General features: G+C 47.3%; 1 protein-coding gene across 1 annotated transcript in view; it reads left to right on the top strand.

Annotated features, from left to right (window-relative positions):
- SKIC3 (SKI3 subunit of superkiller complex) overlaps nucleotides 1–25,855 on the top strand; it is a 1,397,627-nt gene that overhangs the window by 727,133 nt on the left and 644,639 nt on the right. The window lies entirely within an intron of this gene.

Here is a 25,855-nt window from a genome sequence, read left to right as displayed (position 1 = left end):
CCAGGGTATTATACCAAATTCTACAATCTTTCGTTAAACCAGTGGCCTGCGAGAGCTCAGAGTTTGCATCTCAGCAACTGTGCGACAATATCTCACTGTTTTTCACTAATAAAATAGATAAAATCTATGAAAAAATCATTAGCGCCAACCTGTCCTTCTGTGGAAACAACTCTCCTCCACTAAACAAGGAAGATCCCATCCCCATCACGCACTCCCTTGCCATTTTTCCCTCTATCACACTAGAGGATGTCACATCTCTAACCTCACAAATCAAGAGTGGCTGCCCAGATGACACCATCCCAGCAAGAATTATGCCTATGATTGCTTCCGAACTAGGGCCTGCGATTCAGAGGCTGGTAAATCTTTCCCTGAATACCGGTGTGGTCCCCAGAGGGTGGAAGAAGGCTCTGGTCAGACCAATTAGAAAAACTCCACAATTCCCTGGACAGATTTGTCCAATCTTAGGCCTATATCCCTGCTTCCATTCCTGGGAAAACTCCTTGAAAAACATGTCAATCGCCATCTATCTATGTACATTGAACAAGCGGGAGGGCTGGATTATTCACAATCCAGCTTTAGGCCTAAACATAGCACGGAGTCAGCTCTGATGTCAGTAACAGACGACCTACACATGTATCAGGATAGGGGCCATTCTTTCATCCTGGTGCTACTGGACCTGTCGGCGGCGTTTGACACGGTGTCTCACATCATCTTGACTAGCCGACTGGAAAACATCGGTCTAAAGGACAAAGCCCTGACTTGGCTAAGAAGCTTCTTATCCAACCGCACCCAAAGTGTCACCATGGGTGCCTATCACTCGGCGGAGGTTGAGATTTCCAAAGGGGTGCCACAGGGCTCCTGTCTGAGCCCAACCCTTTTTAACATCTATGTGGCACCCCTGGCTGGAATTATGCGAGCATATGGGTTCGTCCCTGTATCCTACGCGGACGACACACAGCTCCTCTTCCCCTTTAAATCTATGACCACCGAGGTAAAGAATTCCTTCTCACAAGGCATGAGAGCTGTGGCCCAGTGGATGTCATCCAACTGTCTGCAGTGTAACGTAAGCAAGACTGAAGTTATGCTGTTCGGGGAGGCTAAGATTCTCTGGACCCCAGATTGGTGGCCACATGATCTGGGTCCAGTCCCCGAACCCAAACAGATCGTAAAGAACTTAGGAGTCCGATTAGATCAGGAACTCTCTCTCTAAAACAACACAGCAATTACATTGTGGGCTCATGCTTCCACGTAATCAGTATGTTACGTAAAATATTCCCTATTCTCCCAGACTTCGCCAGGAGAACGTTGGTACAGGCTCTGGTTCTTAGTCGCATTGATTATTGTAACGGCCTGTTACTATCTGTAAATGAGGGAGCATTAGCAAAACTCCATGTGATCCAAAATACTGCGGCCTGTTTGGTCTTAAACGCCCCCCCCCCCCGGTCGGCATCCAAGCCTCTTTTAGACAGATTACATTGGCTGTCAGTCCGGCAGAGGACGAAGTTTAAGACATGTTGTCTAATCCACAAAAGCTTAAACGGACTAGGTCCTACATACCTGAAGAATAAATGTATAGCCTACACCCCTGCACGCTCCCTTAGGTCAAGTAACCAATCCCTATTAGTTGTGCCCCGCGCAAAGAAGGTCAGGCACGGAGGTAGAGCTCTTTCCGTGGCCGGTCCATCTCTATGGAATAAGCTCCCTCTAGCCCTCAGACAGTGCTCGGAACATCTGATGTTCAGAAAGAAACTCAAAACCTTCCTATTCCAAAACTAATTCCATCCGGTCCTCTCTCTGACTGTGCTTTGCTGTGTTTCTTGGGCGCAGAGATACTCCTCCGGGAGTTGATTCAAGCGCGATATAAACTCGCAAATAAGATATAAACTCGCAAATAAGTAAGCCTATAACTGAGCTAACAATAAGGGATAACTGTCAGCATCAACACTTGCAACAAAAATCCACTAACCTGCCACCTTATCTACCACCCCCCAGGCAACTCCACCACTTTCACTGAACACCTGTCTGACCTAATTGCCCACTGCTCACTTCGGGATGCAAACAACCTTATTCTGGGCGACCTCAACCTACACTGGAACGAAGACAAGAATCCACTAATCCAAAATCTGAGTGAGTTACTATGCAATAACAACCTCACGCAACACTACATAGAAAAAACTCACAACAAAGGAGCAACCCTAGATGCCATCATAGCCAATCAAGACAATGTGATGATAAACCACACCCTGCCTGTAGATTGGTCCGACAACCACCTAATCCTCTTCCACTTCACTAGCCAGCCACTTTATAACCCCCCACCCAAGAACAGACCAAATGGACCAGAAATCTCACTCAGATCAACATGACTGACCTGGAGGAAAAAGTCAACTCTCTCCTCACTACCTTCTCGGATGATCCATCTACGACAGAACTCACTGACCACTACAACACATCCCTGACATCCATTCTAGATCAGATAGCCTCTCTGAAACTAAAAAAAAACAGGGACATCCCATCTAGATCCTGGTACAATACGGACATCAACAATGAAAGGAGACAACTTAGAGCCATAGAAAGACTCTGGAGAAACAACCCCTCCGCTAGCCTTCTCTAACAACTCAAAGCAGCTCGGAGAAAATACAAAAAACACATCCACAATGAAAAAACAACTTCTTCTGCTCCGCCCTGGACAATGCAAAAAACAGGCCCAACAAACTATTTAAAATCATCAAGGAGCAAACCACTAAGCCCCCAGTACCCTCCACCCAGGCCTTCAAGGAATTGTGCGACAACTTTGCCATCTTCTTTGAAGACAAAATCTCCAAAATTGAACACTTACTAGACACCAGTACTGATCCCGCCTGCGAAAGCCTGCCCCCAGCTCCAATAGAAAGCACTTGCCTACACCACACAACTACTTGGAAGTCCTTCAACCTCATCACGGAAGCCGAGATTATCAATCTAATCTCCACCTCTAAACCCACTTCTCACCTCCTGGACCCTATACCCACTCAATTGACCTAAAAACTCAAACTCTCCATAGCCCCATTCTGGTGCAGAATCATCAACAGCTCCCTGAGATCCGGCATCATACCTAAATGCCTTGAAGTCGGCCAAGTAACGCCACTACTAAAAAAACCAGGCCTTGACCGCATGGACCTGAACAACTTCAGACCCGTTTCCAATCACCCTCTCCTATCCAAAATCCTCGAGAAATGCATCCTCTCACAACTGACTCAACACATGGACAACATCAACCTTCTTGACCCCCTCCAATTGGGATTCAGAAAAGGTTTCAGCACGGACGGCGATCCTCAATGTCACAGACGACATCCACAAGTCACTAGACTCCGGCAATGCTGCCCTCTCATTCTCCTCGACCTATCAGGGGCCTTCGACACAGTAGAACACCAACTTCTCATCAAGGCCATACAAGAAAGGATTGGTGCTGATGAGAAGGTCCTCCGCTGGTTCACCTCTTTCCTCCAGAACTGCTCGCAAAAAATAAAAATCTAAAACTTTACCTCCGACCTCCACCCCATCAGCAGAGGTGTTCCCCAAGGCTCAGTGCTCTCACCACAACTGTTCAACATATACATGGAACCCCTCACCACCATACTTAAAAGGGCGAATATTCCCTTCCACCTATACTCCGATGACACCCAGATCTATCTAGAAACCTCCTCCCCTAACGACATCCTCAGACTTAACAACACTCTAAAAGAAATTCAATGATGGCTATCCCAAATTCACCTTAAACTCAATCAAGAAAAAATAGAGATCCTCCTTATCTCCAACAAAGAAGAGAACTCACAAATCGCAGAATGGCTTAAAGCTTTGGATTCTCGAAACAGTAATCTCACCCTGGCTAACTCCGTAAAATTCTCAGGAATCACCCTAGACCCCAAATTGGACATAACCAACCACATTAAAAACTCTGCAAAGACTGCCTTCCTCAACCTAAAGCTTCTCTACAAAATCAAACCATTCATCCCTACTCAAGACCTCAAACAAGCCACCCAATCTCCGGTGCTATCCAAACTCGACTATGGCAACGCAACCTTAACCGGAGCCACAAAATCCCACCTGGCTCCCCTCAAACCAACCCTCAGAAGCCAGAATGGTCACTGGAATCAGGAAATACGACCACATCTCACCACCACTAAGAGAACTAAAATGTCTCCCAGTTGAACAGCGAGCTAATTTTACAACGGCATGCCTCACGCACAAAGCCCTCCACACTGGAAAAACGTTCTATCTGGCCGCCAAACTCAAGAGGAACGGACAGACAAGAAACCTCAGGAGCTCGAACTCCCTCCTTCTCATCCCCTTGGGAACACGCAAGAACAAAACAGCCGCAAGGTCATTTGCTGGAATCGCAACAAAAATCTGGAACTCCATCCAAGCAGACATCAGAACTATCTCGCCCTTCACTAAATTAAAAAAACACCTAAAAGCCCTCCTCCTGAATCGCGCCCTCCCGAATGGATAGCCACCGCCCTCACGCTATCACTGACCCCGGTGCTCTCTGAGTCTACACCGCTCAAATCTACCTCAGCCCTCTCAAGAAAAATGTGCAATAAAATTAAGCTGCCTCAATATTTTCGGCCTACCTCAATAAAGCATTCAACAAGGCTACCTCAGGACTCAAACACTACCTCAAGAGGCCTCAGCATCCTTGGACTACCAGACTTTGTTTTAAGACTGCTCTACTATGTTAACTATCATGAAACACTGTTGTAAAGCGCTCCGATACCCTCGGTCAGGTTAGCGCTATATAAAACTCCAAAAATTAAATAAACATAAAAATTGAAGAACAATCATTGGAAGATCCCCTGACTACGCTAGGCCTGCAAACAGACTCCCCAATAAGGGTGAGAGTAGTTGCTTGAACGAATAAAATAAGAACAAGGGAAAGTACAACAAGAGCAATGGTTATAGAAATATTACAGATAGAAGATTTGTTACTGAACTGTTATTTCTTAAGAAAATGCTTTATGCTCCTTGGGAATTCCTTCAGACTAAGAATACCAAACAGTGCCATGACATACCTTGGGTAGGCCAGCCTAGAGTTAAAAACAAGATATGGTTTCTAGAAGGCCTGAATCTGATAGAGACATCTAGGGGCAGATTCCTTAACTTAGAATATCCCCAGGCGTCCTACTAGATCTGGAAAACTTTCTGCAGCAGCACCTCTGCACGCCGGGGGAGGCGCCGCACGGCTCCTCCCTGACGTCGTCCACGGACATGACGTCAGCGGAGCCATATAAGCCCCTCCTGGCACGCTGACATCAGTATTCTTCTTTTCCGCGTCCCAACGCGGGTCCAGGAAAACCAGAGGTTCCTTGGCCTGTTTTTGAGGCCTTCTCGATTCCTTCAGAGTCACAAAACAGTGGGCGATGCTTTCGGTTTTAAAGCGTATGAGACCTGTGCTCGACAAATGTCTGTCACGGATCTGCATGCAATATGTATGTGGTGCCTAGGAGTGCACCACGACTCCGAATAGTGCAACGCCTGTCAACAGATGAAACCAAAGTCCCTCAGGGAGCGTCGTATGAAACTGCTGGCCACCCGGCTGTCCGGTCCTGCGCCTTCGTGCTGCCGTTATCCCTCTCTGGATCGGACCTGCTCTCGGGGTCGTTCCCGCAGACGTCGTTCGGAGACAGGTAAGTGCTAACATAAGTCACGGAGGTCGCCCTTCTGTAAACGTGACGCTGGGGTCTGCTGCTCTCGGTCTTTACCAGGCACAGGTGCCCAGGAGTCGTCTCCTCCATACCCACCCCTTCCGGGTGTTGAAGCGACAAGGACCCAGATGGAGGCCTATTCAAGGGCTCTCCAGTCTTTCTTCGTGTCACCCCCTCTCCCTGGTGCACTGTCGGGTCCCACAGAGGAGGAAGGCACTTATGTTGGGTCTTCGCCGGCAGATACGTCCTTGGCGCCGGCTGTGTGCATCTACTCCGGTCCGGAGTCGATACGGCGTAGGGGCATGGCCCGGAGGGGCACCCCAGTCGTCTGTCCAGCCCGCCTGTCCGGCCTCCTCATAGCCCTGATGCGCTGACGTCTGCTGCGACACAGAGTTCGACGGCCTGTCGACCTCTTCCCTCCCTGCAGGCGGAGGTCGAGTCACCGTCAGACCGCGCCCAGATCAAGGCCCCTCAGGGGGTTCTCAACGTCGATACAATGCCATCTCGGCGTCGGTCGACGCCAGTGCTGGCGCCTACGGCTCCTCTGTTACTGGCGGATGGAATTCCTCTGGGTTCACTGCGCTCGGGGTCGTTTCAGTGCCCCTTGATGCAGGTGCCTAGCATTCCATGGTCTTCGGATCAACCTCAGGCTCCTCCACCCTTACTATCTAGTGGACGAGTTTACCTCCAACCTTCCCACACAGATTGTTGATGATGGCCTCCCAGAATAGCAACAGAGGCTAGTGCGGCTTTCTCACGGGCAGTTTGCAGGGCTGCAGATATTCTTCAGTTGCAGCCCCCTGTGGTTTCCCTGCCCTCTGATCCTTTACTGGATCTCCTCCACATTGAGCCTGTGGACGTGGAACCGTTGCTGCCCCTTGGTGGGTCTTTGTTTGACATCCTGCTTGAGACCTGGGCACGCCCTCCTCTGGTGACCCTGTTGATCGGGCTATTGCTCGCCGGCATTGTCTGGCCCCAAACTTTTCTGTTTGCTTATCCCCTCACCCTAGAGCTCTGGTTCTGGTTGTCCAGGCTGCTTTCGCCCTGCAACCTGCTTCCGCCCTGCCGTTGCTACCTCCCACTAGGGAGTCTCGCTGGCTGGAGACATGTGGTCTCCACAATTTTGCCTCAACCAGTGCGGGCATCCTTGCCTTGAACACATCTTGCGTGTTCGCACATGCTTCTTTGTTCCTGCTTTCCCAGAAGGGCCCTGGGCTGACTTGCATCGCCTTCTTCTTGATGGTCGGGAAATGGCACAATTTTCCCTTCGCTCGGCCCTGGAGGCTACGGACTCTGTGGGTCGGACAATGGCCCAGTCGGTTGCTCTGTGCCTCCATCCATGGCTACGTGATAGTCGTTTTCCCGACAATGTTCGGGATGCTCTTCGGGATCTGCCATTCAATGGCATGGACCTTTTTGATTGTCACACTGATTCAGCGGTCTCCCGCCTCATGTCTGGCCTCTCGTGATTCTCTGGCCCTTGCAGCCTTGCTTTCTCCTCCTTGTGCCTTATCTTTTTCATACGTTGTATGACTTTATGTGACTTTCCTTATGCATAGGCAGTATTGCCTTGTTTGTTTGGGACCCTGGGTTCATGATGTAATACCCAGATTGTCTAAGCGGCTACTCTGCTATGTTTGCCTTTGTTCAGTACAGCTTGTCAGCTGGTTCTGTCTTCATTTCAGTCCTTTGTCGGTGAGCTTCCCTCAAGAGGAGCCCCCTTGCCGGGGTTAAGACTTAACCTATGTGGGGCATTTGCTAGCTATTGTGTAGCTACTTTCCTACAAGGAAGGTTTGGTACGCTCCTGTGGAGTCTTCCTCACAGAGGTTCTTCTGTGGATCGGTTTGTCCTCTCTTTCTGCTGTTATGCGATCAACACGTTGGCGTTGCTCTATTGCACGTTCAGTTATGGTTGAGGTCTACGGTTGTCCGTAGTACTTCATAGCCTCAATAGGAGTTCCCTACTGTGAAGCTCTGCCTCACCTGCCTTCTCAAGGGTGTTTTTCAGCTTCGCTGTGTTCCTCTTTGTCCATGTTGGCTGCTCTTCTATTAGCGCACCACTGTCCCTTGGGACCCCTTGTCCTCTACCCTTTCGGCACAGTTCTTCCACGGCTGACGCCCTGCCATCATTTGACGCAAAGGCAGTGCCACTGCGCTGCACGGATCTTAGGTGTCTGCTCGTAGTGTGGGTGCACCATGGCATGTTAGCTATCATAGGGTGCCTGCGTTCTTTCTTCCACTTCCGTGTTCCCTGGTTCTACCCTCCACTCTCCGGGATGGGTGGTGCTTTCTCGAGCTTCAGCCGTTTGGGCTTGTCTATAGACGATGGTGTCTTCGCCACATACGTCTATGGTGTACACTGCCTTCGGCCCTCATTTTCTGGGCATTTCCCAAACAGGAGTTTTTTCCTATTTCCCTGGTGCTTTCTGCACAGGTGTTTTCCACGCTTCTACTTTCGGTTCCTACTGTAACACTTTCAGGGGCAGTGTTCTCTTCAGGATGCTCGCTTCTTGGCTAGTGTTGTCTGGACGTTCCTAAGCCATTCTGTTGGTCCTGACTGTTTCCACTCTTGTGTTCTGCTCCATCTCCTCGCCTGTCTAGCGGGGAACCTTGGCTCCTCCTGGACGGGTGGCTCATGTTGCTTACAGATCTGGACTTGTCCTGTCGACTTTGTTTCACCAATACTGTTGTTACTTATAGCGTACTCTTGTCTTGTTTTATGCAACACATCCTTTTTAGATGTCTATTTTTTTATATATATATATATATATATATATATATATATATATATATATATATATATATATATATATACTGCAACCTCAGCGGAGTCGCTCAGGCAATGTTCCTTGCTGTGCTGTCCCTGGCCTTCGCCCCGGTCTGCTCATGGTGCGATCTCTTGAGTGTATCTGGGCTGCTCATGCTTCCCTACAGGGGGATTCCCTATGCTTGGTGTGTTTCTGATGTCAACACTGTAGCGTTAATAGTATTCCTGACTTGCACATAAGTACCAGTCTTACTGTGGTCGTGGGCTGGGTGCTACTGCTTTTTGCCTTCCGCCCTCTCCCATCTCTTGTGAGGGAGCGACTACGTACTAGAGTGGCTTGGGTTTCTCAGAATACCGCCACTTCTAGCTGTGGGTCGGCATCCTGCCATTGTTGCCCCACATATCTTAGCTTGTGCAGATTCAACAGGGCTTTTTCCCCACTGTTGTGTATATTTGCCCTGTATGCGCTGGCTATGTCATAACGTTTTCTCCTCCCTGTCAACACATCGGATCCTGCGAATCCATCGGGCCCTAGGTTCAGTTCTTCTTACGAGGCCATGAACTCTCACTTTCGCACCGGCCTTTCTAGCTCTATGCTTCTTTTTCTCAACCCCGGTATACATACGCGGGTTTTCGTGCTGTTCTTTCACGGCTTGTGGTGCCTTTGCCTCCCATTGTTTTCTGCTCTTTTCAGAGCTTTGTGGTCTGGTGTTGGCTGCACTGCCATTGCTGTCCCCATTGTGTTTCGTTGCGGTGTTGACGGCTAAGTTCTCTCTGGAACTTGATGGGGTTCAGTCGCAGACCTGCCTCCTCTATGGGTATGGCTTCGGAATCTATTCTAATTTAAGGAATCTGCAGCTAGATGTCTCTATCAGATGGAAAAGTTGCTTACCTTTGGTAACATTGTATCTGGTAGAGACACAGTCTAGCCGCAGATTTCTTATCGCCCACCCATCCTCCCTGTTCTGAGAGGACCTTTTCAGGTTGGGTTTTCTGCATTCACCTCCCTCCGGGTGGCTTTGTCTTTCTGCGGGGTGACATCTTTCACTCCTCTCCAGGATGCTTCATTCTATTTTACTTGTTACTACACCCTTTCTCATTGTATGGCGGTAAACTCATATGTCATGTGTCCTTTTACTTTCCTATCACCTGGGTCATCCAATGCGGGGTCTACTCATGCCCTCGCCCCCCCCCCCCCTTTTTCCTCAATCGCCTTGGGGTCTTTTACCTCAATCATCAATCAATCTCCACGGCGGTCCATTGGTTTGAAGTCTATTGGCTTTGCCTCAGTCTATAGGGCTCTTACAAGGGATACGGCATCCCTTCCTGGTGCCGACTTGTGGTTTATTGCCATTGCTCCTCTGTTTCGGACTCGTTGCCCTTCACAGTTCTATATTGTGGTTGCAGACTTCTGTTGTCTGCCATGATGTTTTTTCACATCATCTTCTGTCTCCAGGGAAGGTTATCCTTCGCTTTTGCGGGGTTACTTCTCAGAGCGGTGCTCTGCTCTTTCCCTTCACTAATTTTCAGTGTACAGTGCCTGCCACTGTTCTTTATGGTGCTTCTCACCATTCAAATTCTTTTCTTTACATCTTTTTTTGCACACTGTTCCCATACTCTCACAGTTTTTGGTGGTGGCTCCGCATTGTGGCGCTTAAATGTTTCTCGAACGAAAACTGACGTCTGCGCGCCGGGAGGGACTTATTCGGCTCCGCTGACGTCAAGTCCGTGGACGATATTAGGGCGGAGCCGTGCAGCGTTTCCCCCGGCGCACAGAGGTGCTGCTGCATAAAGTTTTCCGGATCCAGTCTGACGTCTGGGGATATTCTAAGTTAAGGAATCTGCGGCTAGACTGTGTCGCTACCAGATATATCATTACCGAAGGTAGGCAACTCGTCCTTTAAGCATGACTGTGGAAATTTATGGAAACACTAGGCAATATGTGCACAGAACAAGTTATCTCCAAACAAAAAAATGGAGTTATACATCTGCTTCCCACATTCCAGAAACCCTGATTGTGTATCTTTCTGGACTTTCCAAACTTTCAGGAACCTACTGTTTATTGGTTGATGGTGGTCTATCTGGTTAAACATGCACATGTATTTCCATGATGTAAGTTACCTATAGCTGGCGAATTGGCTAGACCCTTCTTAAATGAGTCAGTCATGCCTCATGGCTTACACAAGGTTATTGTAACAGACAGGGTAACTCATGTCTCCGTTCATGTCTCCTTTCTGGAACTCTTTATTTGAATAGTTGGGTGCCATTAACTTCAAATTCACCAGATATTAGCTTCAAATTGCAGGCTGGGCAGACTGATAGATTCACTCAGACCATACAGCAGTTTTTGTGGTGCTTTGCTGCAGAACATCGGGTCTCTTGAATTCCGTTGGAATGAGTTTGCATAAAACAACTGTTTGCAAAGCTCCCTTGTGGTTTAGCTATTCCATTGTACCTATGGTTTCCAACGTCAAGTATGGCCCTCCAATTTACAATCCGATAATATTTCTTCAGTGCAGAGTTTACGAAATCCATGGGCCTGATTCACAAAGGTAATCCTACACTTATGTGGAAGTTTAATAATTGTTTTGTATTCACAAACTACGGGCCTGATTCACAAAGGTAAACTTACTCTTGTGTGTAAGTTTACAACTTTTAGGTATTCACAAAGGTAAACTTAGACCAAAAGTCTAAGTTTAGGGCTTCCGGTACAGCACTTCTTAAATGAGCCTCAGAGATGGTGTCCTGTTGCTGGTGGTAAGTCTCATAGTGCTGCCTTGGTCTCAGGTGTGTACAAGTCAATTTGTCAGATTGGTGGCATTTATAAATGCAAACCTGGGTTGTCGTTTCTTGGTGTTGCCAGTGTTTAAGATGTGCCAGCGTTTCCTCATTATTTTGTGGATTTGTGTGGATAGTGGGTTGTACGACTGCACTTGCTTTATTCTGTTGTGATTTCTTTTTTTTCTCTAAAAGAACTGATCTAGGATTGCTTACAGCCTTCTTTCATGCTTGGTGTACTACCTTTTGGGGTATGCTTTTTCTTTTATTACGGTTTTCAGGTCATGGACATGCTTGATGGATGTATTTGTTACTGCATTTGTCCCGATAGCAAATAAATTGGCCCATAGGCAGGTTATAACTCAGGACTCAAAGATGATGTAACTTAAGGTAGAAGGGCATTTTTATGAGTGTATTTTCAATGAACAGTAGTTTTTAAATTGGTGCCTTCCACTGTGATAAGTTAAGTTGTGTGAGGAACACTCGATGTCGATGGGAAGTGCAAATGAGGGTCCATTATTTAGATATAGCATAAATATGTAGCTCCTGTGCCTTCCTACATGTAAAACACATAATCTATGTAGCACTTCTATATTTTTATATATAGTGTTGAATCTAGTTGTGTTAATTAGTTCCACATAAATACACACGCCATTTAGTGCAAAGGTTGCACCCATAGATGTGCCATAAACGGACAGGTAAAAGATATTTTCAAATCGAAAATAGTTGTCTCACTGCTCGTTCCATAAACTAAAAAAACAAATGTCTGTATTGTGTAATAGAACCACTCTTGGACCCTTAATGCTTTTGCTACTGCTATCACCTATAGGATGTTTGCATAAGGAGCTTCAATATTAAAGGTCACCAGAGTTTGTGTTTGTCAATGAGACTGTACTTATTGTAGATGTTGAAGTATGTCTTTAATATATTTGACGTATGAAACCTGATCTACAGCACTTTCCATTAGTGAGGACTAACACATTTAGAGATTGATTCCAACTTTCCGCTAATCCCAACCACTGCCAGTGGATACAAAGAACTGCCTAGGTCTATCAAAGGTCGATGAACCTAAAGGACAGGGTTAGAAAAATAACACATATAATGAAAAATCTAAGATGACTAAATGAGGAGCACACCCATGTTATAATTGCAGTCATTACAATATTATCATAAAAAGCGCCTATTTGTAGAAACCATCGCAGTGGACCGCACACCGCTAGCCCCTCCTCCGGATCGCCCCTAGGGACTCTGGTACATGGAGTTCTTGAGTGGTTCACCTCAGTGGGTGCAAGTAGGTACTTGTTGGACTGATGATCTCTAGACCCGATACATGTCCCGGGTTTTTGGATATCGCCCGAGACATGGCTCGGGTTTCGGGATAACTTCCCTCATCAGTAGAGAAAATAGTTAGGGGTGGAAGAGAAGGCCGCCAAACAAGCGTCAATGGCCTCGATGCCCGAACCGGCACGCAGGTGCGTCGTCCAGGAGCCCGTTACCCCGAAACACGTGTCCAGGGATGGCCGAAGACAGCGAAGATAGCAGAAGATCGAAAGATGATGCATCGCGAACACTTTACTACATTGACCCGAGTCCTTAGGGGCGACACCGCCGGTGTGTGAGTAGTGTGCGACCCCACCCCCATTTGTAAAAATAAAAAGCGCCTATGGCTATAGTGGAAAGAAAGTCGCTTACAAATGTTTGCCACTTATAACACCAAAATTGCATATGCATACCTAAATGTCCCTATGAATTAGTATATGTGGGCAAAATTGAACACTAGATACACATCTACTTGAATGAGCATAAAAGCAAAATGCCTACAAAGCACTTGAAATCCTCAGTGGCAACACATTTTCATGTAAATTAACATAATATTGCTCGTTTGAATTTTGCGATATTAGAAGCAATGAATATCAAACCATGAATAGATATGAAAAGATCACAATTACAAAAGGAAGCGTAATGGTTCACGAGATTGGATAGTCAACTTAGAAAATGATTAAAGAAGAGAATTGAGCTTTCATGTTTTTATAATGTGATGTGGGTAGGTATGCAATGCAAACTACCAATAGAGTATTTTAAATTACTTTTAATTTCAGTAACCTAGTTTTGTATTGTGTATTTTGATTACATAGTGTTCACAACTAATAGCGAACACACCAAGTTAAAAGCTTTTTAGACATCTTGCGCGTAAATGACTCATTGGCCCTCCACACAAAGCTCTTTGGAACATACATATATAAGATATACAAAACGTAGAAAAAAACACTGTCCCGTTGCATCACTTCTAAGAATTTTTACAACAGTAACAAATAATATCAATATGGACTACATAGATTTTCCCTTAAACCTTGTGTTCCACTTCAAGAAACTTAATGAGGGATTATCTTTTAAATTTATAATTGATTCATAGGGACTTTTTTTTTTTTTAATTTATTTTTATTGAAGAAAATCAGGGCAATTAATACATTCACTAAGTAATCACAATCGATAGTAATGGACACAGAAAGGATTCTTGAATGTCTGTAACATTGGCATGGAACAGTCAAAGAGAAATACAAATAGATCATAAGACAAGTAGCGATAGTACACAGTTCCAGTTTGACAACACAATCACTCATAGTACAGTTAGTCCCCCTCCTAGACCCCAAATTCATTAGTGCACTACGGGGTTGCATCACTTGTAGTGACATCTGGTGGGTCACATATATATCCCCGGAATGCATTCCACGCTCCCCAAACCTTTTCCCATTTACGAGGGCATCCACGGTGTATAAAGACCGCCCTCTCAGCCACCATGGTTACATCCATATCCCTACACCATTGTCTGTGCGTTGGGGTGGTATCCGACCCCCATAACATAGCAATATTACGTTTGGCTACAGTCAAGCCCAACATCACCCAAACCTGCTGCTGATGAGTAAGGTCATTAGGTTCCCACACGTTTAGGAGACAGCGTCTAGGTTCTGGAAGGAGTGAGATATATATTGTTAGGGAGATGGTGTGCATAATCTTGGTCCAGTATGCTGGTATCTGTGGACAGTCCCATATTGTGTGGAAAAACGTACCCTCCTCCCCGCAACACCGAAGACGATATTGATGTTGGGCGCTCTCTATTGCATGTAATGTGACCCTAGTGTAGTATGTACGGTGCAATACTTTTAGTTGGATTAGTCTGAGTCGTGAGGGTATGGCCGTTTCTCTGGGGGACGATAAGGCCTCTTGCCATTCCGAGTCGTCTAAGTCGCCCACGTCCTGGATCCATTTATGTCGCAACCCAGATGTCGGGTCTGGCAAATTATTGATTAATTTACGATGGGTGAAGGAGTTGCCTTCACGGTCATATGTTCTGTCAACAGAGCCTGTCCTCCAATGGAGTGGCTCTGGTAAACTAGCGGCCGGCGATATTATCGCTTGGAATGCATGCCGGATCTGGAGATATCGGAACTTTTCATCCGGTGCCAAGCCGTATTGGGTGTTCAGATGTTTAAAGTCCACCACTGCGCCCCTCCGCCATAAGTCGCCCACCACAGAAATGCCTATGTTATCCCATTGGCGAAAGCCCTTAGTATTCCTGAGTCACCCTAATTGCAGTGAGTTCCAGAGTGGCATCATCTGTGTGATAGTACCGGCACATTTTAATCGGGCCTGTGCTTGATACTATATACGTATCGTGTGTGCCGTCGGACCAAAGAGGCCAGGCGGCGCACGTTTACGGTACAGCGCCGACAATAGTTCATCCGTCCCAAGTGCTTGCCTGTCTGCATGATACGCTGGGTCATCCTGTGATGCATGAATCCAGTAATTAATTATTTTAAGGTGTGCCGCCCAATAATATAATTGCATGTTTGGAAGCGCTATCCCTCCATCGTACCAACTGCGCATCAACTTATCTTGGGCGATCCGAGCCGGTTTCGACCCCCGTAGCAGACCCGAGAGTTCCGCTGCAATGGCTTTGAAATAGGACTGTGGGACCATGAATGGCGTGTTTTCAAGTATATAGAGAAAGCGGGGGAGTGTCATCATTTTATACAATGCTGCTCTGCCAAGCAGCGTGAGAGGTAGATTGCGCCATACCATTGCGTCACGCCTGAAGCGCTCCAATGGGGGCTTCAAATTTGTCACATAAAACTCATTGTAGTCTGGTGTCACTCGGATGCCCAAGTATTTAAAAGCTTCGGTGGTGGTCGGTAGTGGATAATCCACCGGAAGGATCGGCGGTGGTCCCTTCAGCACATACAGGACCGATTTTGACCAGTTAATAGTGTAGCCTGACACTCTACCGAATTTTTGCATATATTCAGGAGTTCCATGATTGATTTCCTGGGAGACGCTAGATAGAGTAGCACATCGTCCGCATACAATGATATGCGATCCTCCCAGGCATCAGTCCAACGAAGACCACGGATGGAGGGTTCCCACCTAATCCAGGCCGCCAACGGTTCTAAGGCCAAGGCGAACAGTAGGGGTGACAGTGGACATCCCTGGCGAGTGCCACGGGAGAGCGGGAAGTCTCTAGATATGTGGCCATTGGCCACCACATGTGTCAGTGGGTTAGTATAGAGTAGACGGATCCAAGCGCAAAACCTAAGGCCGCGATCAGGTATGGCCACTCCCATCACATCGAACGCCATACAGGCGTCCAAAGAGAGGATGACTGCGGGTTCTTGAATGGAAGACTGGCGAGCCATCACTGCCTGCAGACGTCACAGGTTAAGTGCTGTATTGCGGTGGGGCATGAAGCCAGACTGGTGTGGGTGTACTAAAGAAGATAAATGTGGGGTCAATCGCAAAGCCAATAGTTTGGCCAAAATGTTAGCTTTGGCATTAATTAGGGATATTGGGCGATAGGAGCCACAGTCGTCCGGTGGCTTACCGGGTTTGGGGATCGTTACAATCGTGGCCAACCGCTGATCTCGAGGCAATTCTCCAGCCTCAAGGCTGTCTTGAAACATAGTGAGGAGATAGGGGGCCGTCATGTCAGCATTTGCTTTGTAAAATTCGACGGGGATCCCGTTGGGCCCCACCGCCTTGCCAGAGGCCAGTGAGCCAATAGCCGTCCGCAATACGTCGGCAGTTAGGTCAGCTTCCAATAGCAATGCGTCTTCAGGCGTGAGTTTCGGCATAGCTATATCCCTGATGTAGCCCAGTGAGTCCTCTATTGTTAATGTCGAGCGTGAGGTATATATCTGCTCAAAGTGATCAGCCAGTGCTGTCACTATGTAACTGGGTGTTGTCACCAAGGGGCCATCGGACGTGCGTAGCTGCGCAATCGCCCTACCCGCCGTTTCCTTCTTGTCGAGCCACGCTAATAATTTGCCCGCCTTGTCCCCGAGTACGTACACCCTGTGGCGCGTGGCCTGTAATCTGGTCAAGACCATCTCTTTCTGGTATGCCACTAATTTGAGTTGTTTGGTGCGCATTCTCTGTAGCGTCGAAGGTGTGGGATCCTCAGCATGGCTAACTGTCGCTGCGTCAAGGTCCGCCTCTATACCATCCAGTTCCGCCCTCTTGCCCTTTTTAGGTCTCGGCTAAGCGCGTGGAAGCGCGTTCTCGCCGAAGACCTTTTGTCGACGTGTCTGCTTTCCAGGAGACAATCCTGGCCGCGCGCATCTCCTTGGAGGCGATTTGAAACTGGCACGCGCACGCGCTCGCTGTGGCCAGCTGCTGTCGCGCATTCACACAGACACACACACACACACGATCTGCCATGCACGCACGCACATACAGACACCCCCCCCACACATACACACGCGCACAGACACACGAGTGCTCCCCCCCCGTCGCACACAGACACACACACAAGTTCACCAAGACCCCCCCAGCCCTTTTTAACTTACCGGGCCAATCTCGGGGGACTCCGCCGCTGCGGCTCTTGCCAGCTCCTTTCCCAGGGCTCCCTCTTGGTCAAGGGAGCCCCGCAACACTTGCGTAACCTCCTGGTGGCGGCCCCGGGGCTCTCCACCGCTCATAGGAGCCCCGGGCCGCGATACGCATTTACTCCGCCTGCCTCCTCTTCCGGTCCGGACGCGGCCCCGCCCCCGTCACAGGCGACATTGCCTGACTTCCGGTGCGTGCACCAATGGAGACACAAGACTGCAGAAAGGTGTGTTTTGAAGGAAGTTCATGTTACCCTTATTTTCCAGTCTTTTCATTGTCAAGTAATGTAGCGGTATTTGTTAGGGATAACATATTTTAAAAGTGTGAATTTAGTTTCAACGGAGGCGGCATAAAGAATGTAGCTTTGTATTTTTCTTCATGCCCAGTACCAAACAACACAATTCCTGTATTCCAGTCTAGAGGCTAAGATTATTGTGTATCCAAATGCAGTGTTGTCAAAGTTGTTTTTTTTGTAGAATTATAATTAGTTATTTGTGAAAGTCGAAGGATACAGGCTTTACATTGTTTTTTAAGCCATTATATTATGGTGAATGCTTAGCTGTAAAAGCATTTTTTTGAAACAGAACGCAAATACGTTTTCCACAGCACCTCCCGATATAGAATTAAAAAACTGTACTCTGTGTGCCACAATGGCTTCACCTGGTAGCGAACAACAACACTTTCTGAGACGATGTGTCCACAATCTGTAAGTTGTAGCGAACTTTTGTGATCAACCTACCAGACCATATTAAAAAAACATTTTCTGGTTCGAGAGGGTTTGGATGCCTAAGAAGGGACTATAAATTAGGGCCTGGACTTTGTAAATACAGCCACACATAACCCACACACACAACCACTCACACGCACAACCCCACACCCCCCCCCCCCACACACACAACCCACACCACCCCCACAACCCCCCCCCCCACACACACACACATCCACACACACACCCACACACACACCCACACACACCCACACACAGACACCCACACACACACACCCACACACAGACACCCACACACACACCCACACACAACCCACACACACACACACACACAACCCACCCACACACACACACACACACACACACACACACAACCCACCCAACCCACCCACACACACACCCACACACATCCACCCCCAGATAATGTACGTATGTTTGTATGGATCTGAAGAAAACCCACATGGTTGGCAACAAAGCATGAACAGGAGATTTGCACATTTGTGATATTACATTTTATATATTTACAATCACGTTACATTCCACACATATTTACAATTTTATGCACAGGGAGGTCAAATAATTTGCCCAGAATCATGATTTTATTTTTTTAATTAAAATTGGCACAAATGCCGTGGCACTTTATCTTCGGCAGCTGCGTGCCTTTGGTGCCTGGTGACATTCTTACCGAAAACTAACTCCCTTAGAGCCAGCCTTTTACTGGTAAGCATGGCACCTAATTTACAAAAGATATTTACAAAATCTTAAGCTATTGTCATTATAAATTATAATAACTTTTATTTAAGTATTAATTATTTAAAAAAATTAAAAACCATTGTTATTTGTAATATCAATACATCTAAGTCACGTAAATACAACACAAATTGCAATAGAAATGCTATAGGTGTCACATTTGCGAAAGTTAAAAATATTGGCATTGACATACACAATACCAATAACTCAAACTTTAATGCTGCGAGACCTATTGCATTGTAAATGCTTGTTATATCCTGCGATGGAGACTATGGCCTGACCCCGTATCACAATTTTGTATGCTTCCCATAAAATGCTGGGTGAATCCACCGAAGACGCGTTTTCATGGAAAAAAAGGGTTGTGGTTTCCTTGAGTCCCTTCATTACCTCAGGTATAAGTAAATAACTTGAGTAAATGGGGAAGATGCGGCGCCTCACTGCTCGGTGACATGTGTAGGACAACAATATCGGTGAGTGATCCGATATGCCCCGGGGCCGGATATGGACGTCTTGCACCCCTCCCAAGGCAGCGGGGGAGACTGGAAGTAATTAATGCGGGTGAGACAGTTGTGAACCCTGGAGTGAAAGGTGTATTGTTTTGAAGTAGGGTGCTTGTAGTGCCACGCATCTGTAAGTCCTAGGGCATCCAGCAATCCAGTCATACGTAACCCTCCCGTCGCATTAGGCCTGGCAGGGCATCTCTCCATGTCGCCGTCCACTACAACATTTAAGTCGCCCCCAATCACCATTACTGCGTCCGGAAGGTTAAGCAGAAACGTATGCAGTGCAGGATGTGCTACCGCATGTAGTGAGGGCGGGATATAAACCAAAACCAGGTTGAACGTCTTCCCCTCCCACTGGCATGTGATAGCCACGAAGCGGCCCGGACCATCTATGTGAGTCTGTTGTATTATCAATGGGAACTGCTTTTTGACCAAAATACCCACTCCTCGAGATCCAGATGAAAACTCTGAGTGTGCCACTATTCTATAGACCCACCTGTCCAGTGCCTTACATGTTGAACCCAGCAAATGTGTCTCCTGTAGGAGAGCTACCGCAGGCGCGCATCGTTTCAGATATTGCAATACTAGACCCCTCTTCGCCTTGTCTCCCAAGCCCCGTACATTCCACGTGATCACCGCCAGTGGGGTCCCGGGGGACAGTGGAGTCGGTTGGGGACTATCGCCGCTGTGATCGTGTACAGACATAGATGTTAAGTACCGATTGTATCAATATTAGCTCAACATGACCATACAGCCGTGTAGTAGCCGCAGCCTTGTGTGTCCTTAGATATGCCATGTTGAACTGTGCAGGAAACAACAAACAAATTCTTAAAAACAATACCCTTTCCCCCACCAAATTTCTAGATGAGTGTGCGAATACCCAACTCCCTCCCGAAACAGTGTGTTGAACAGCTTGCAGTGATTCGGTTACCCCTACCTCCCCCCACCTTATCTCCCTGCTTGATTGACTACCAATTTCACATTCCATCCTGTGCACCCTAATGAGGGCAGCACAGAACGACAAAACAACTGCCAACAAGCCCCCCCTCCTCCATCCCCCCTCCCTGCTCAACGGATTCACAACTACCTGTCTCCCCAACAAAGCAGAGTGCTTAGTATCCCTCCCCAACACAAGAGCAACGGGGGTAAGAAAGAACTCCCTCCGCCTCCCAGAGCCCCTTCCCTCAAACAACTGTATAGTTCCTTTGCCCCTCTGTTGTGCATTGTCGGACTGGCTGAGAAAATCAACAGCAGCAGGGGTATAGCAATCGTTTCACAATAGGCCTCACCACTCACGCACATCAGAAAGTACCTGTTCAGTAGTCGAGCAAGGCGGAAATTACAATTAACGATTCTACTAATGGCCCTGTAGGGACACCCGGATGTGGGCGGCCGTCAGCAAGCAGCACAGCAGCCACTCTGCAGCATTACATGTCCCGTCATCACCTGGCGTCTCATGCCACATCAAAGCCCTGTGTGCAGTCCTGTTCCATATCGGCGTGATGATCGCCTCGCTTTGTCTCACGTTCCCCAGTGAGCCCCTTCCTGGGGACCTTGCGCCAGCCGTCCAGCCAGTCCTGCACCTCTTTCGGTGTCGAGAAAAACCACGTCTTCCCGTCGGATTCCACCCGGAGTTTGGCGGTGAACAACATTGAGTACTTGACTCCTCGGTCACGTAGGGCCTTCTTGACGTCGAGAACACCTGTAAGTTGTTTCGTGACTGCTGCGGTGTAGTCCGGAAAAATTGTGATAGAGGCATTGTCTATGCGGATTGGAGGAGCTTTACGTGCGGCCTGCAGGATCACATCCCTGTCTTTGAAATGAAAAATACGGGCCAGGATCGGCCGTGGCGGAGCTCCCGGTCTTGGCCTTCCCCCAGAGACCCGATGTGCCCTCTCGACTGAGAAGAACTTCAACAAGCCCTTCGGCTGAAGATGAGTCGCAACCAGATCCGCTACAAAGAGATCGAGGGCCGGGCCACCTGAGCTCTCCGGCACACCTATAAGGCGTATGTTGTTCCGCCTCGACCGTCCCTCCTGATCCTCAAGCTTTGCTGCCATAAGTTTATTGTCCATCTCCAGTTGTTTCATCTGCCTTTTCAGGGCGGCTGTGTCGGTAGACAGGACCGTCTTAGTAGTTTCGACCTCTGACACCCTAGTAGACATCTTGTTGAAGTCAGCACGGATCAGCGCTAATCTATGGCCAGGGTCTCAATGCGTGAGTCCACCTTATTCAGGGTGGTCATGATGTCCAGTAGGGTCACCTCCGGGGCCGCACCTGCACTGGTGTCATTGGAAGACGTGCCGCCTTGTCTTGTGCATCCGCCTGTGTCTTGGTATACGCAAACTTGTTGAGCTTGGGCTGGGTAGGCCCCCTTGCGTATCTGTTACTCATGATTGCAGGCCGTGTAAATGCACCGGTTGGACCCCAGGCGCCAGTCACCGCCACCCGCCTGAGGGCACCGAAAACCCCACACGGCCCGTCGGGCTGCGCCTTTCGACACTCTCACTTTCGCCGTAGGGAGCAAATCTTCTGCCCCAGGTGTGCCGCGGTATCAGCCAATCAATTTACGTCACCTCCAGCTGCCTAGTTCCTCAGGGGGTGCCCCAGCATTCCTCAGCCAGTGCCGTTCGTTGGTCCGCCTTACGAGCGGCAGTTATGGAGAAAGTCGCCATCTGTATCGCCTCCCAGCACCTCGCCACCTCAGTCGGGCCGTCCAGAAAGGTGTATAAAGGCTGACCGTTCAGTCCAATAGTAGGTCCGCAGCAGTGTTAAGGGCCATTAGGAGTAGTAGTGTCTGTGGTTGCCAGTGCCAGACCCCGGCCCATCAAATGCCCCGGGCAGTCGCCCCGCCACTGCGTCTGGTCATAAAATGGCGGCCGCGGTCACAGTCCCTCCGCCGCGTAAGGCGCTTACAGCACCCTGATGTTATCCCACTGAGGGGGTCTCAGCACTCAGCCCCCCAGCTGCAGGGTAGTCCAGGCAGTCTTGTCGTTGCTATCCTGCGGGCGGGGGGGGGGCCGTCCTCTGTCACCCGCCCCCGCAGCACCCCTTCGATCCGGGCCGCAGTGCGCTGTTGCTGGGCAGCCACGAAAATTGAGGTCCTGGCTCCCGTGTCTCCATCAGACCGCAGAATGTCCGCCGCCGCTGGAAGTCAGATCTCGCGGCCAAAACACCACCATTAGGTTCTCGGCACCTCCCGGTCGTCTCTCCTTTGTTTGGGGGCAGAAGGAGTTGCGGATTAGTACGCGGATCGGCTAGGCTCTACAAGGGGGTTACGGAGCCTCTCTAAGTTGCGGCCATGTTGCTCAGGCGCTAGCCACGCCCCTATAGGGACTGTTTTGGTGCAAACACAAGTCCCTATTAAATGATATGCAGATTTTTGCATAATTCCTATAACTGAGGTTGCATATATTTCCTCATTCCTTTTCATGTATTCTGTAAACAAACAAAGATTTTGTAATGGGGACTATGCACATCAATATACACTATGGACACACTCAATTTTCAATTCAATAGAATAGATCCGGTACATTACATCTTTAACACTTTCGAGACGTTTACTTCATTATTTCTCACTATACACAAGTAAACTTCTGTTACAATATGGCAACCTCTCTACATGGTACAATCAGCACTAAGATAGGACAAGCTTAGGAACATAGTTATATATATTTACAGGTCTAGGTCTGCAGTCCCCTTCCCATGAGGTTGTGAAAATCCACATAAGTCCTCAGAAATTTTGAGGTAAGAAAAATAAATTTTTACAGAGGCTAGAGGATCATAGTCTTGCGTATTTCGAGAGAACATTATTCACCACAGGTGCTTTTTGACTGCTAACTGGCCCAGTTTAAGCGTGATTTAACGAGTTTGAGTGAACCATGTGGAACACAAACGCTGTAGGTATCCATCACAATTTTGGTTTTCAATCTAAATATCGCCCAGAAGCTGTTTATTTAAAACAAACTTCAATACGTTTCACTGGGATTTACAATGTGAACAATCCAGTTAATTCAACTCTACCTCGAGGGAACTTTGCCAGCCACTGGCTGGCTATTCAATCTCTATATAACTTAAAGAAAGTTGATTATTATTTGGCGTGTGTAACTATCTGCCTCAAGGAATACTCACAATACTTGTAAGGATGGACCTTCAAAGTCAATAAATTAACTTTAGCTCCACCCTCTGTTAGTAATGGCACAGAGCATAGAGGCTTAACGTAGGGCAGTGTGTAAGGTATGTATGTAGTACCCAAAGAGTAATACAATCAAAATGCAATATAATAAAAATCCCAAGCAGAATTCGAAAAATAGAGTAAAATGTTATAAATAAATAGACTAAAAACCAACACGAAGCCAATAAGGGGAACCAGAGATATGAAGGTTAAAAATTTTAAATAGAAATAGCACAAAAAAGCACTAAGCGCCCATGATAGTCGATTGTCTTGGTAGACTGGGACCTAGGCGCAACTTAGGTTGACCTTGATGGAGCGATGATCAAACAAACCAACTAGGTAGTCCTAGTCAAGCATTTTAACTTCTGACTTGGTCCTTTAACTCCCAATCAACCACAGAAGTACACTTTAAAACACCCCCGGTCCTCAGGGGAGGCATTTGGACCTGCTGCGGGGTGTGGTTGAGACTAGTTGCCAAAGATCAGCTGGGTACCTCCAGGAAAAAAAACTCTTGCACCTTGTTTTTCCTGTAGCCACACAGGAGGTCAGCTAGCTGACCCTTGGAGTCCACTTCTATGTTCTAGGTAGAAGATAGAGGAGGTCCAGTCTTTTAGGACTCCTCTCAGGTCACAGACAGTAGGTCCAGGTCTCTTCTGATCATCTGCATGTCCAGAAAGGGTTCTTTAGTGGGTGCGTAGTAATCCCACATATCTACCTCCAGCAACCAGACCATCGATGCCCAAGAGTTGCTGCAAGTGTTGCATGTAAACCCATCTGACCTGTGAGAAAGGGCTTGATACTCAGGCTGGTTTTGACACTGCAGTAGGATGCTCGCAGCCCCCACCCTGCAGATTCTGTGGAATTCAGAGGAATCATTTCAACCCAGTCAGTCAACCTATTGTTTGCTCCTGGGAGGCATTCAACACCTTTTTCTCACCTTCTCAAGGCTAAACACTGGCTGGGAGAAGCTGGACAACCGATGCAGTTTAGCTTCCAGGAACTTCCGGCGTTAATATTTATGGGAAGTCCGAAAATTGAATTTATAATAACTGTTAAAATGAGTTATTTAATTTTTTTTCTGTCTAGTCCCATTACCGAGACACAGAAATAGTATTTAATATTACTTCCTTTTTTTTTTCTATGAGACAACCATCCTTTGTTCAGTTAAAGTAGCTTTTGGGTGATAGTCGCTGTAAGGAGATGTTAACATTACATTTCCACATGTCCAACTATTAAATTCCACACACCTGCCATTTGGTCATCAAGGCGTACAGGTGTGACTAATTAATATTGAGAAAGTTTTCACCTGTCAAAAGGGTTAATTTCGACAGGTCGTAGTGCTTTCTTGGCACTGTTACAGTCAGTCTTCAGTGTTAGGCCTGAAACTATGTTTGTACTGCTTCTGTAGTAGATGGCATCATAGATGCTGCAACCTACTAGTGGCATTTAACATTCAGGCCCTCAGTACAATTTGTAACTTATGCTAAGGGCTTACAGCCATGCTAAATATACCAATTGGGAGTATGCCTATTCAACCATGATTAAGAGGTGAGCACAGTCACTTTACTACTGGCTAGCAGGGGTAGTATGCACAGAGTTCCAAAGTCAGCAACAAAAATAAGGTACAGCAAAGGCAAAAGATCCAGTGTGATCATGCAGAAAAGGTGGATTTCCAACAACATTTAATAGCGTTTAGTTTTTTAAATTAGATTCCTGTTCTTTCCTATTTATGCAGAACTAGTAAACATACCAATTCACTCCTAATTCCTCCATGTCAAAATGAAGCTTGGAACTTATGGTGGAGAAATAAGGTTTGACATGTACAAACATCACTTGTACAAACCGCTGTGCCGGCATACAAAAAGAAACAAATGTACTTGTGCTTTTTCTTTCCATAGATATAACATGCACTTGTACAGTGGACTCTGTACAGAAGCCAAATGTAAAGTACCTTGTGCAATTCTCACACATGCCCTGCAAGAACACAGTCCTACACTGCTTCAGAATAAACAAAGGCCACACAACTATTAAAAATTAATAACTAGATGACCTTGTGCTGGCTTTGAAATAAATACAAAATCCCGCAGACATAGCTCTAAAATGTAAATAAAACTTTATTCACTGTGTGAACTGTACAGCCAAACGAATCAAATCATACTACGGGTTATGAAGTTTATTTTCGACCTTAGCTGCTTCTTCATACAGCAGCACAGTTTGCTGGTCACTAAAGCCCCTCTGCCTATGTCGGCGCGCCAGGCGGGGCATATATGGCTCCGCTGATGTCACCTCCATGGACGAAGTTAGGGTGGCGTCGTACGGCGCCGCCTCTCGGCGGGCAGAGGTGCTGCTGCGCAAAGTTTTCCAGGTCAGTCTGACGCCTGAGGGATATTCTAAGTTAAGGAATCTGCAGCCAGAATATGTCTCTGTCAGATACATAGTTACCGAAGGTAAGTACCTTGTTCTTCTAGGCAGAGCAAGAAAAGTCCCAGACAAGACAGTGGTCATAGATTTATCAGTTCAGTTCTTTCTCTGTATCTCAAGACAAAGAATAGGATAGAGTGATACTGGCTTCCAATAATAGAGCACCAAGCACTC

This window comes from Lissotriton helveticus, chromosome 2_1 (genome assembly GCF_964261635.1).
Source record: "Lissotriton helveticus chromosome 2_1, aLisHel1.1, whole genome shotgun sequence".
Taxonomy (NCBI): Eukaryota; Metazoa; Chordata; class Amphibia; order Caudata; family Salamandridae; genus Lissotriton; species Lissotriton helveticus.
The sequence above is the reverse complement of the archived record's forward strand: the minus strand, read 5'-3'. Positions and strand labels throughout refer to the sequence as shown.